Below are 14,088 nucleotides of genomic sequence, written 5' to 3'. Positions count from 1 at the left end.
ATCTAGCTTAGCCGCTACCTGCTTACTATTCGCTGCTGTGCTTTCGAGAAATCTGCAACAATGTCGCCAAGAGGCGAGGTAATTGGGAATTTTGATTAGGGCCAGATAATTGTTTTACTTTAGTTGCACCTTTAATACTGGGAGACGTTGTATTAAAATCAGTTACAGTTCGATTAAAATTAGGTTCTGTTAAGCCAAAGGTTAGCATACGAGTTGAAGTTGGATAACAGTTTGCTACTACATAGTTTTGGTAATACTTAGACTTTTATAGAGTCGGAGGTAAAGTTGGCTAAATTTCAGACAGAAACAAAACTATAGCGGGGAGGTCACAATACGAAGTATCTAACGCTACATTTTTACGCAGATGGATCATTCTGGAGAAATAAGGGTTAAGTTTACATGTTGTCATAATCAGCATTTATATACACTCATGAAGAAGAGGAGTTCGTGGCACAACTTGACAAGGAGAAGGGACCGGTTGGTAGGACATGTTCTGAGGCATCAAGGGATCACAAATTTAGCATTGGAGGGCAGCGTGGAGGGTAAAAATCGTAGAGGGAGACCAAGAGATGAATACACAAAGCGGATTCAGGAGGATGTAGGTTGCAGTAAGTACTGGGAGATGAAGAAGTTTGCACAGGATAGAGTAGCATGGAGAGCTGAATCAAACCAGTCTCAGGACTGAAGACCACGACAACAACAACAACAACATACACTCATGCTCATAAATCAAGGATAATGCTGATAGATGGTGAAACAACGCTGTGGTGGGCGGTTTACGGCTTTAAATCACCTCGGGGTATGACGATGCGGTGTATTTGACCTGTGGTCGTCGCACGGTGGTGTTGGCAGCAGTCCACATACGCAGAGGTGTGTTGGTGCATGTCAGAGTACGGTGCAGCTAGTAAGTGTGCAGACGTTTTCAGACTTGCTAATGGTGACCATGTGTTGAAAATGCTTCAAAGAACACATATTGATGACGTTATGAGGGGTAGAATACTAGGGTGACTGGAGGCTGGTCAAACACAGCAGGTCGTAGCACGGGCCCTCCGTGCACGACAAGTGTGATCGCAAGATTATGGCAACGATTCCAGCAGACATGAAACGTGTCCAGGCGCTACAGTACGGGACGTCCACAGTGTACAACACCACAAGGAGACCGATATCTCACCATCAGTGCCCGCATAAGACCACAGAGTACTGCAGGTAGCCTTGCTCGGGACCTTACCGCAGCCACTGGAACAGTTGTCTCCAGACACACAGCCTACAGACGACTGAACAGACATGGTTTATTCGCCCGGAGAACTGCAAGGTGCATTCCACTGACCCCTGGTCACAGGAGAGCCCGTAAATCCTGAAGCCTGGTGTCAAGAACACGTACATGATCATTAGAACAGTGGTCCCAGGTTATGTTTACGGACGATTGCAGGTATAGTCTGAACAGCGATTCTTGCCGGGTTTTCATCTGGCGTGAACCAGGAACCACATACGAACCCCTTAATGTCCTTGAAAGGCACTTGTTTGGAGGTCGTGGTTTGATGGTGTGGGGTGGGATTATGATTGGTGCACGTACACCCCTGCATGTCTTTGACAGAGGAACTGTAACAGCTGATGTTTATCGGGACGTCATTTTGCACCAGTATTTCCGCCTTTTCAGGTGTGCAGTTAATCCCATCTTCCTCCTCATGAATGATAACGCACGGCCCCACTGGGCTGCCATCGCGGAGGAGTGTCTTCAAACAGAAGATATCCGGCGAATGGAGTGGCCTGCCTGTTTTCCAAACCTAAACACCATCGATGCTCTCGGTCGACGTATCGCTGCACGTCTTCAAACCCCCTACGACACTTCAGGAGCTCCGACAGGCACTGGTGCAAGAATGTGAGGCTATACCCCAGCAGCTGCTCGACCACCTGATCCAGAGTATGCCAACCCGTTGTGCGGCCTATGTACGTGTGCACGGTGATCATAACCCATATTGAGGTCGGGGTACGCCATATGTATGGCTCTGTGAATAAGAATCATCTAAAACCCAAAGATTGAGAATTCGATACACAGTCAATCATAGATTTACAGCTTCTTTCACAACGACAGTCATTTGTTTTTTACCCTCTTAAAGGTGGCGTTGATTTATAGCTTTTAAATACATTTGAAAAGACGTGATTTGGGCGCAATAGTTAAATTTCACTTTACTGAAACTACCTATTCGGTCAAACACAGTTCGCCGTTTCTATGTACGGGGTATTCAAAAAGTCTCTCCGCAGTACCGTATGATTGTTAGCCGCGCGTGCTGTATGCCGCATTGAATATACCGGAATGAAACTCAGTGAAATACAAGTTATTAGTTTATTGAATATTCATTTTTACTTTAAAATTTTCACATCAAATGTTGAAAGCGTTCCCCCTGTTGTTGAATACACAATTCAATTCGCCTAATCATGTTTCGAAACACAAGCTGTAATATTTCTTAAGTAACAGAAGCAGTGAAAGTGGATATTGCAGTTTTCAATTCATCGATGGATTTCGGACGGATTTTATAGACAGTTGCTTTCGCTGCACCCCAGAAGAAAAAGTCAGGTGGTGTTACGTCACGCGAACGTGGAGGACAAAGTCCCTGTGAAATTACGCGATCACCAAAAAAATATCAAATGTGTGTGAAATCTTATGGGACTTAACTGCTAAGATTATCAGTCCCTAGGCTTACACACTACTTAACCTAAATTAGCCTAAGGATAAACATACACACACTCATGCCCGAGGGAGGACTCGAACCTCCGCAGGGAGCAGATCACCAAAAACATCAACAAACAGTGACATTGAAACGCGAGCTGTATGAGCGGTTGCACCAATTTGTTGAAAATAGCGGTTCAGTATTTCACACAACACAAGTTCTCCTATGAATGGGTGCAGAATATCACTGCAGTATCGTTGCCGTTTATTGTTTCGTTGAAAAATATGGGACCCCCAATCCGACGTCTAGAAATTGCAATCCAAACTCCTATTTTCACACAATGAAGTGGTTCCTCATGAATACACAATGGATTTGCAGTACTCCACATACGAGAATTTTGCGAGTTCATGTACCCGTATAAATGGAAAGAGGGCTCATTAGTGAAAAACGTTTCATTAAGAATATCCCTTCCATTTTGTTGAACGGAATTTTTGAACCATTGACAATAATGCACTCTCTTGCCATGATCAGCATTTTTCAGTTTTTTGCACGTCTGTCACTTTGTGTGGGAAAAGTTCTCATTTTTTCCTTACAGCTGTGTGGGCCGTTCCGACACTAACATCGATTTCCTGGGCGAGTTTTCTTACGACTTTTTCGGACTCATGGACATTTTATCGGAAATATCGAATAGTTTATCCTCAGACAAAACGCTAGGGCGACCACTTATCGGTGCATCTGTCACTCTACCCGTACTTTGAAATTTGTTGTCCGATCTCGCACAGTATCGCGATGTGGGAGTGTTGTCTCCGAGAAAACCGAATTACATGTTTGACGAACTGAAACTGTGTATTTACCGACAGCTTTGAACACTTGTTCGACTAAAAACACACATTTTTCTATGGTTAGCATTTTAACAGTGATAAAAACAAAACAGACGAACAAAGGAACTAAATTTAAACGTTCACGTCAACACGTAACGACGCACACCAACGATACTGCTGACGCTGGCTGAGATAAAAGAAACAGTGGAATGTTGGGAGAGTCCACTTGAAGGAAGTAACCCAGGCAGGTGAACAATTATACGACACGAGCGGCTACCAATCATACGGCACTACGGAGAGACTTTTTGAGCCGGCCGAGGTGGCCGAGCGGTTCTAGGCGCTACAGTCTGGAACCGCGCGACCGCTACGGTCGCAGGTTCGAATCCTGTCTCGGGCATGGATGTGTGTGATGTCCTTAGGTTAGTTAGGTTTAAGTAGTTCTAAGTTCTAGGGGACTGATGACCACAGATGTTAAGTCCCATAGTGCTCAGAGCCATTTGAGACTTTTTGAACACCCCGTACAAACCATCGACATTAAACTCTGCACATGTGTCCAGTCATGATCATTTCCACCTAGATCAACGTTACACATCAATTGCACCAAACTTATAGAATGCAGGAAGGCATTCAATTTATATGTAAAGCGACATGTTCACAGAGCGAAGCGCAAGGACAGACTTGAGCCCTACTGGCATATTGTCTCATGAATAAACTAGTGTCCTACATTCTACAAGTTTTATGTAGATGATGTGTGACATTGATCTATGTCATATTATGTCCTATAATTAATGTCTTTTTTCACAACTGAGGTTCGCCCGCTATTTGACTCGTACTAGTAGTTTTCATAAAATGATATATAGCTATCGTGCAAATTCAGTTTGCTAAACTGCTCTATGGTTAGGAGTAGAAGTGTATGTTACTAAATAATTTACTGTGTAAATTATTTGAAAGGTTTAAGGAATACAAGGTCATACTAAGCATGCATACGAAAGTACTGCCGTGATAAAACCACAGCAATAGAACTTGGTGTAGGACGCATTTTGTTAGTTCTAGTTGTAAATAGCTCACATACTTGCCAACTCACGGATGCAATATGGGTGTTATGACTAAGACAATATCTCGAATACTGTAGATAATTTTTGAATACGCCATAAGGAAAGTCAACGATTAGATTAGGTTATGTTAGGTTAGGTGCACTTTTTTTTCCATACTCAGGACATTCTCGAGAGTATACATCATGTCGTAAAACAAGAGTACGTAATATAGGCCTTAAAAAAAAGAAAGAAACTAACGGTCCTTTTACAGTTCCTAAGTGAAATGGTCGTCGTGGATGTGGGATAAGTCAAAATAAACACATTTTCATTCAAGAGATAATAAAAAACTTCCCACAAAACACGGCAGTGCGTAATACACTGAGAGGCATAAGTCCGCAGTACACTGAGGGGCATATGATAATTCTTAGGTGGTTCTAGCCAAGCATCGTGAAAAAGAAAATCAGTTTACAACAACTCTTTACATTGATTACATTACTGCGGTGAAGATGTGCGGAAGTAATTTGTACATAACATTAATTTTATTTGGTACTATTAATAAACTCGTATATATAGCAGTTAGTCCTACTAAGAAATTCGTCAACGAAGTAGTTGGTGCGCGACTGCTACGGTCGCAGGTTCGAATGCTCCCTCGGGCATGGATGTGTGTGATGTCCTTAGGTTAGTTAAGTTTAAGTAGTTCTAAGTTCTAGGGGACTGATGACCACAGATGTTAAGTCCCATAGTGCTCAGAGCCATTTTTTGAAGTAGTTGGTCATCAATAAATCCTTTAGGCTCCTCTTAAACTGAACTTTCGCAATAGTTAAACATTTTATTGCTTATGGTTGTTAAAATGTTATTGAAAGTACAGACTCTTGAAAACTGGATACCTTTATGGAACAAAGTATGTTACTTTATATCTTTATGAACGTTACTCTTATTTCTAATATTCGTTCCATGAACTGAACTACTGGTTTTAAACAGAGATATTATTATTTACGGAGCTTTTTGTTAAGAAATAAACACATCGTGAAGGAGTAGTTAGTATTCACAATTCCGTGAGGGAATCTCTACGGGACTTTTTTAAAAATACGAATAATTCGTATTACAAAAATGGTTCAAATGGCTCTGAGCACTACGCGACTTAACTTCTGAGGTCATCAGTCGCCCAGAACTTAGAACTAATTAAACCTAACTAACCTAAGGACAACACACACATATCCATGCCCGAGGCAGGATTCGAACCTGCGACCGTAGCCATCGCCCGGCTCCAGACTGTAGCGCCTAGAACCGCACGGCCACTCCGGCCCGCCAATTCATATTACAAGGAAAAACTGTAGACGCCCCCTGATCAGTAGAAGTATGTACATAGCATATTTCTGGTGTACTGTCAACTGATCCCCTTAAGAATGAAAAATCCTTACCCCCAGATTGCGAAGCGTACCTGAGAAAGATAAGTTGCCTACTCAGTATGAACTTCATTAAAAAGTTATAAAGATATTATCTGAAGAACTGCCTTTGTTCATAAATACTGATCAGCCACTCGGCAAAAATGTAAATGAAAGAGAGGTGATATCTACCATTTGCATTTTACACTATTGCCGTAATTGTGACCCAAGATAGAAAAATTCGAGTAATCGCCAGAGATGCGGCGTTCTTCCGGTGACAATGGAGTTCTCGGCTAAGGCACCCGCCAAGTCTGCGAGCTAAAGTGGACTTCGAAAGGCTCAAAGAATGTAATTAAGAGTAACATCTGATCTTGAGAAGTGTATTAATGTAAATTGGGTTTATGAATAACGATAATGGAGTTACAGCGGCAATTACGAGCTCGCCGGCGCGGAATTAAGCGCTCCAGGGGATAACGTAAGTTCCTTTTAATTAAAACCTAATTCAGACAGTTTCCCGGCCCCCGGGCGGGTGGTTGGTCTCTGCCAGCCGCGTACGCTCCTGCTCTGGACAGACGGAGAGTCTTGGGCCGCGCCGTGGAAATGATTCACAGATGCACGAATTTTCCCACCACGTACCAGTGATAGTCCCGTTAAACTTTTTAGCTTCCTTGTCTCCCTCCCCCCCCCCCTCTCACTCTCTCTGTCTATCTCTATCTCTCTCTCTAGCTACGGTCTTGGACCGATTTGTTAAATTTACATCTATACTTCGCAGGGTGCGGAGATAATACCTTCAGGGCAACTCATGAACCGTGTGTGGGACGAACATTTTCTGTGCCTTACTGTTAAGGAGAGATCGGAGAATCAACATTCTTCTATTCTAACTGGCCTGATGCAGCTCGCCACGAATTCCTCAAACCGAACGTCTTCAATTGTTTATTGAATGTAATCCAATCCCTGTCTTTCCCTGGAGCTTTTATCCTCTGCAGCTTTTATCCTCTGCAGCTCTCTAAAGTACCACGGAAGATATTTGACGAGGTCTTAAGACATACCCTGTCGCACCCCCCCCCCCCCCCCCCCCCTGTTCTCAGTGGCTCCAATCCGATTCTGCGGAGAACCTCATCATTTCTTTCATCATCAGTCCACCTAATTTTCGATATCCTTCTATAGCACCCCATCTCAAACGCTTCGATTCTCTTCTTTTTTTCCATAATGCATGATTGACTCTCACACAATGTCGTGCTGCAGACAAAAATCTTCAGCAGTACTCCAGAAGAGGACTGACAAGAGTGATATTTCCGATTTAAGTTGTTCGCAATTGTAGCTGGATCGACTCCATTTAAATTCGCGTGGTTTATCGTGTAGCCGAAATTTAACAGCATTTTATTACTACTCGCGTGAAGGGCCTCACACTTTTTATTGCTTACAGTCAATTGTAACTTTTCGCAGCATGCACATACCTATATTTTCTAAATTATTTTGTAATTCGTTTTGCAGTTCGGGTTGTTTTAGAATCGATAAGCAACGGCATTATCTGCAGAGGATCGCAACTTGGTGCAGGGAGTGGCAACTGAACCTCAACGTAAATGTGCAGTCACAAGACGTCACGCAGCCGCCACACATTAAGACCCATGACAAGGCAATCGTAAAATGCGTTTTAGACAGGTACGTGCCGAGTAAAACTGTGAGGGACGGGAAAAACCCACCGTGGTTCAACAACAAAGTTAGGGAACTACTGCGAAAGCAAAGAGAGCTTCACTGCAAATCTAAAAGCAGCCAAAACCTCTCAGACAAACAGAAGCTAAACGACGTCAAAGTTAGCTTTGGTGGAGGGGGTTGGTATGTGCGAAGCGTTTAGTGAATTCGAAAGTAAAATTCTATGTACCGACTTGACAGAAAATCCTAAGAAATTATGGTCTTACTTTAAATCATTAAATCAGTAAGTGGATCGAAACAGCATATCCAGACACTCTGGGATGATAATGGCATTGAAACAGAGGATGACACGCGTAAAGCTGAAATACTAAACACCTTTTCCAAAGCTGTTTCACAGAGGAAGACCGCAATACAGTTCCTTCTCTAAATCCTCGCACGAACGAAAAAATGGCTGACATCGAAATAAGTGTCCAAGGAATAGAAAAGCAACTGAAATCACTCAACAGAGGAAAGTCCACTGGACCTGACGGGATACCAATTCGATTCTAAACAGAGTATGTGAAGGAACTTGCCCCGCTTCTAACAGTTGTGTACCGCAAGTCTCTAGAGGAACGGAAGGTTCCAAATGATTGGAAAAGAGCACAGGTAGCCCCAGTCTTTAAGAAGGGTCCTCGAGCAGATGCGCAAAACTAAAGGCCTGTATCTCTGACGTCAATCTGTTGTAGAATTTTAGAACATGTTTTTTGCTCATTTCTGCTCCGTAGGAATCAACATGGATTCCGGAAACAGCGATCGTGTGATACCCAACTAGCTTTATTTGTTCATGGGACCCAGAAAATATTAGATACAGGCTCCCAGATAGATAACATTTCCTTTGACTTCCGGAAGGCGTTCGATACAGTTCCGCACTGTCGCCTAATAAACAAAGTAAGAGCCCACGGAATATCAGACCAGCTGTGTGGCTGGATTGAAGAGTTTTTTAGCAAACAGAACACAGCATATTGTTCTCAATGGAGAGACGTCTACAGACGTTAAAGTAACCTCTGGCGTGCCACAGGGGAGTGTTATGGGACCATTGCTTTTCACAATATATATAAATGAGCTAGTAGAGAGCGTCGGAAGTTCCATGCGGCTTTTCGCGAATGATGCTGTAGTATACAGAGAAATTGCAGCATTAGAAAATTGCAGCGAAATGCAGGAAGATTACATAGACAAATGTAATGTACTGCGAATACATAGAAAGAAGGATCCTTTATTGTATGATTATATGATAGCGGAACAAACACTAGTAGTAGTTACTTCTATAAAATATCAGCGAGTATGTGAACGGAACGGTTTGAAGTGGAATGATCATGTAAAATTAATTAATTAATTAATTGTTGGTAAGGCTGTTGCCAGGTTGAGATTCATTAGGAGAGTCCTTGGAAAATGTAGTCCACAACAAAGGAGGTGGCTTACAAAACACTCGTTCTACCTATACTTGAATATTGCTCATCATTGTGGGATCCGTACCAGGTCGGGTTGACGGAGGAGATACAGAAGATCCAAAGAAGAGGGGCGCGTTTCGTCACAGGGTTATATGGCAAGCGTGATAGCGTTACGGAGATGTTTAGCAAACTCAAGTGGCAGACTCTGCAAGAGAGTCGCTCTGCATTGCGGTGTAGCTTGCTGTCCAGGTTTCGAGAGGGTGTGTTTCTGGATGAGGTATCGAATATATTGCTTCCCCTACTCATACCTCACGAGGAGATCACGAATGTAAAATTAGACAGATTCGAGCGCGCACGGAGGCTTTCCGGCAGTCGTCCTTCTCTCGAACCATACGCGACTGGAACAGGAAAGGGAGGTAATGCAATGGCACGTAAAGTGCCCTCCGCCACACACCGTTGAGTGGGAGTATAAATGTAGACGTAGCTGTAGACTGGGCGGCCTACATGGTTGAGAAGCTCGGTGGCGTGCATCGCGACACAGGCGCCAGCGAGCGAAACTTCTCAGAAAAGCTAGCAGCACGAGGAGTCGGGTTTTTGACAGCGAGCGAGTATCCGTCAGGGCGACAGCTCAGTAGGGGAAGCGACCGTTCGATTTAACTGCACGCCGTCCGCCGTGGTCGACGGCAACTTGGGATGTGGCGAGAGTGCGAGCAGTTTGCTTCAGGACTGTCTAGCTGACCGTCTCCAGGTTCTGCCTCGGTAACAGCTGAATTGCTTGTGTGAATGTATCACTAGACTGGGCTGTTCTCTTGTGCTGGAGGTCTGCAGATATTAATTGGCGTTCGCTGCTCTGTGAACTGAGTGAATTCGGTCTGCGATGCAAGCTTTATAAAACCACTACTTACCTTTTAACTGTGATTCATCTCTGTCAATTCTGGATTCCCTAAGTTTTTCAGATACGTACTCTTTCGGTCACTGGAGTTGATCTCATTTGATTTTTCGCTGTGTTCTATGCAATCAGTACCCTCCTTATTTAACTTTCACGTTGCAGGTGATGCTTATTTGGACTGTACTTTTACTATAAAAATTCTGTTAAAGATTTGAAGTATAATTTGCTCCTTGCGTAATGGCTTTGTGTGTAACATTGAATATGTATGTATTTTAAATCATTTTTTTATTACGAAGGAGCACTAATACATCATGTCTTTTCACTGTAGTGGAATTTCATACTGTTACGTGAGCATTTTTGTGTTGAGTAAATTCTTCTTGTTGACTAGCTACAAGTTTGTTTGCCCGTGCCGTAACACTTTTCATCTGGAAAAAGTAACTATCTTTTAAATTTCTAACTTGTGCTATTTTTATGAGAAAATAAATATTCAGTACTTATTTAAGTTAAATTAAAATTATTTTAGCAAGGAGCAACAACCACTCACAGCCCAACCCAGTTCTACCACTACTTCTAGCGACATAGTAAACAAATGTCAAGTACTGCGAATACATTGCCAGGAACACCCTTTAATGTATGATTTGACAACTGCAGAACAATCGCTGGAAGCATTGCTTCCGTAAAAATTCTAAAAGTATGCGTAAGGAGTGATCTGAAGTTTAGCGACCGCATGGACTTAATCGCGAGCAAGGCAGAGGCCAGACTGAGATCCTCATGAAATGGAGTCCATCAATAAATGAAGAAGCATAGAAAACACTCGTTCGACCGATACTTGAATATTGCTCGTCAGTCTGGGATTCGTATCAGTTAATAGTGATAGAGGAAATGCAGAAGATCCTCTCTCTGAAGCACACCATAGGTGGTCTCCATCGCGGTTGGTACGCACTCAGAAACGAGCTGGTTGTTCACAGCAGAGCTCTTCAACGGCAGCTGTATCAGTCGCGCAAACTACATAGTTCTTTTGCAAAAATGGAGCCACATGAAACTGTGAGCTCAGTTAAAACGCATATATGTGTTCTTTCCCATATGCTAGCCATGTAGTTCAATATTCATGAAAACATCACAAGCCAAAAAGAAAGGGGTATCGTACTTTAAAAACGTTATTACAAATGGTGTGATGCAAATTTACTATAGCCTTCCACATAGGATACAACTTACTTATTTATTACCTTTTTTGGTAAAAATCTAAGAGCATTCTTACGAGATGACTGCTTCTGTTCGCTAAGTGAAATTTTAAAACATATGAAATACAGAGACGTGTGTGTGTGTGTGTGTGTGTGTGTGTGTGTGTGTGTGTGTGTGTGTGTGTGTGTACATACATGCGGACTTGTGCGTGTTTCGTGCATGCATTCATACACCATATACGTTTGTATACTTTACAGCCAATGTCACTTTGAATAAAATGATTTTGAATATTAGACCATGTCATTATGAAACACTAAAACAACTAAAATACCGACGTTTCGACCGTCTTCGTAGGGGTCCTCTTCAGGCAGTTAGTATATAGCCGCAAGAGAGCTGCCGTGCGACACAAACGTCTTGCTGCAGGAAAATTCTACCCACTCCTGAACGGAGAGCATTCTTGCATACAAATGTACATCACACTGCTTCGGAATGTACTTCCCTGTAGCAACTAAGAAAATCCAAGATTGCTTCAAAAAACATTAAATTGAATAAAAATTATACATAGGAATCAGAAAGCTCGCCTCGGCTCACTGTGAAGATGGCTGGACTCTACACAGCCGAAATATTAGAAAAATGAAATGAAATTTATGAGGCTCCACACCCGAAATTCTATGTAACAAATGTGTGTGAAATCTTATGGGACTTAACTGCTAAGGTCATCAGTCCCTAAGCTTACACACAACCTAAATTATCCTAATGACAAACACTCACACACATGCCCGAGGGAGGACTCGAACCTCCGCCGGGACCAGCCGCACAGTCCATAACTGCAGCGCCTTAGACCGCTCGGCTAATCCCACACGGTTCTATGGAACAGTCATTACGGCACGAAAATATGAAGACGTACTCATTCTGCTTCTTTATCCAGTACAGTACAAATAAGAGATGTAATACTGAGTGTAGGACTTTGATCTTACGATTTCCTGAAGGCTTTAACCACTGATGTGTCATTAACTGAAATTTGATTATAACAAATCGTTTCGAATAAACGATGGGTTTTTTTTGATAAATCTTCAGTGTGCCGGAGCCTTGAAACTACATTCACGGCAAGGTAGTTATAATACGAAAACCCTTTAACCACGTGATTTAGCACACTGGACTCGCATTCGGAAGGATGACGGTTCAAGCCCGTGTCCGGCAATGCAGATTTAGGTGTTCTGTAATTTCCCTAAATCGCTTCAGGCAAATACCGGGATGATTCCCTTGAAAAGGGACGGCCGATTTCCTTCCCCATCCTTCACACAATCCAAGTCTGTGTTCCGTCCCTAATGACCTCGATGTCGACGGGATGTTTAACCCAGTCTTCCTTTTTTGTCCTTTAACCACCGATATTTCATTTCTCGTAATATTGTTATGACAGATCGTATCAAAAACGGTGCGTTGTCTTGAGGCATCAAACTCTTTCATACACACATTTTTATTGCATTACAATTATAATATAAAAACCACAAAATTACGGCTTCAGCTGGTACCGACATAATCCAGCATGTCGTCCACTCAGTTCTTCTTGTGGCGTAGAAAGCGATCTTCCATCGCACTGGCTCCGTTCCTCTACAAGAAGCAAAAAACCTGAAGTATCTGATTCAGGCTTTCACATTTGGAAATGCTCCGAAACGTGAATTTACACGTTGTGACGTCGCAAAACCCGTCCAGCTCCGTGTCCTCGTTCGCTCTCACGCTCCGAGTGAAGAGTACGTAGATACGTGGATTCTGACCGCGTCCGCAAACATTATATGTCGCGAAGCCAAGGAAGTTCGAGAACGAGACGAAAGGCACATTTCAGTTGGTATGCTCTCGGTAGTAGATATAATTACTGCTAAACCGCTATCGTACCAATTTTTTTCTTCCACAGTAGCAGTAACGCTCTGCGATTGTTCCTCGGAGGGACGTTGAGCTTAGAATGCGCTCTCGTATCGCCGCTGGACAGAGATAGACAGTAGCGGACTGCACAAACAGCAATTTGTCGAACTGAGCGCTTCGGAACGTCCGCTTGATTTACATAGCGGCGCAAAAAACAGCGGCCGTTAATTGAGCTAAATTTATGTCGCGTGTGCTGGCACGGCAGGCGGAAGCCCAACCTGCCCCGATTTCAGCTCGGCCACCGCTTCCGACAGCACGGAAGCAACCGAAGGTCCCAATTGTCTGCATAATTGATCCGCGGTCACGACGGCCTCTGGGTTTTCGGTAAAAATACGACCCAAGCGCCCACCCCTCACGATACTAGAGTCAGGTCAGTTCATATTGTAACACTCCCCTGATTTCGGCTTAATTAACTACATCGTGATAAAATATAACTAACAGATCGGAATAACGCATCGATTCCGTACTACACTACTGGCCATTACAATTGCTGCACCACGAAGATAACGTGCTACAGACACGAAATTTAACCCACGGGAAGAAGATGCTGTGATATGGAAATGATTAGCTTTTCAGAGCATTCACACAAGGTTGGCGACGGTGGCGAAACCTACAACGTGCTGACATGAGGAAAGTTTCCAACCGATTTTTCATATACGAACAGCAATTGACCGGCGTTGCCTGGTGAAACGTTATTGTTCAAATAGTTCAAAAGTCTCTGAGCACTATGGGATTTAGCATCTTAGGTCATCACTCCCCTAGAACTTATAACTACTTAAGCCTAACTAACGTAAGGACATCTCACACACCAATGCCGAGGCAGGATTCGAACCTGCGACCATTGCTGTCGCGCGGTTCCAGACTGTAGCGCCTAGAACCGCTCGGCCACTCCGGCCGGCAAACGTTGTGATGCCTCGTGTAAGGAGGAGAAATGCATACCATCACGTTTACGACTTTGATAAAGGTCGGATTGTAGCCTATCGCGATTGCGGTTTACCGTATCGCGACATTGCTCCTCGCGCTGGTCGAGATCCAATGACTGTTTGCAGAATATGGAATCTGTGGGTTCAGGAGGGTAATACGGAACGCCTGCTGGATCCCAACGGCC

Source organism: Schistocerca serialis, chromosome 1, assembly GCF_023864345.2.
Source record: "Schistocerca serialis cubense isolate TAMUIC-IGC-003099 chromosome 1, iqSchSeri2.2, whole genome shotgun sequence".
Taxonomy (NCBI): domain Eukaryota; kingdom Metazoa; phylum Arthropoda; class Insecta; order Orthoptera; family Acrididae; genus Schistocerca; species Schistocerca serialis.
Note: the sequence above shows the minus strand (reverse complement) of the source record.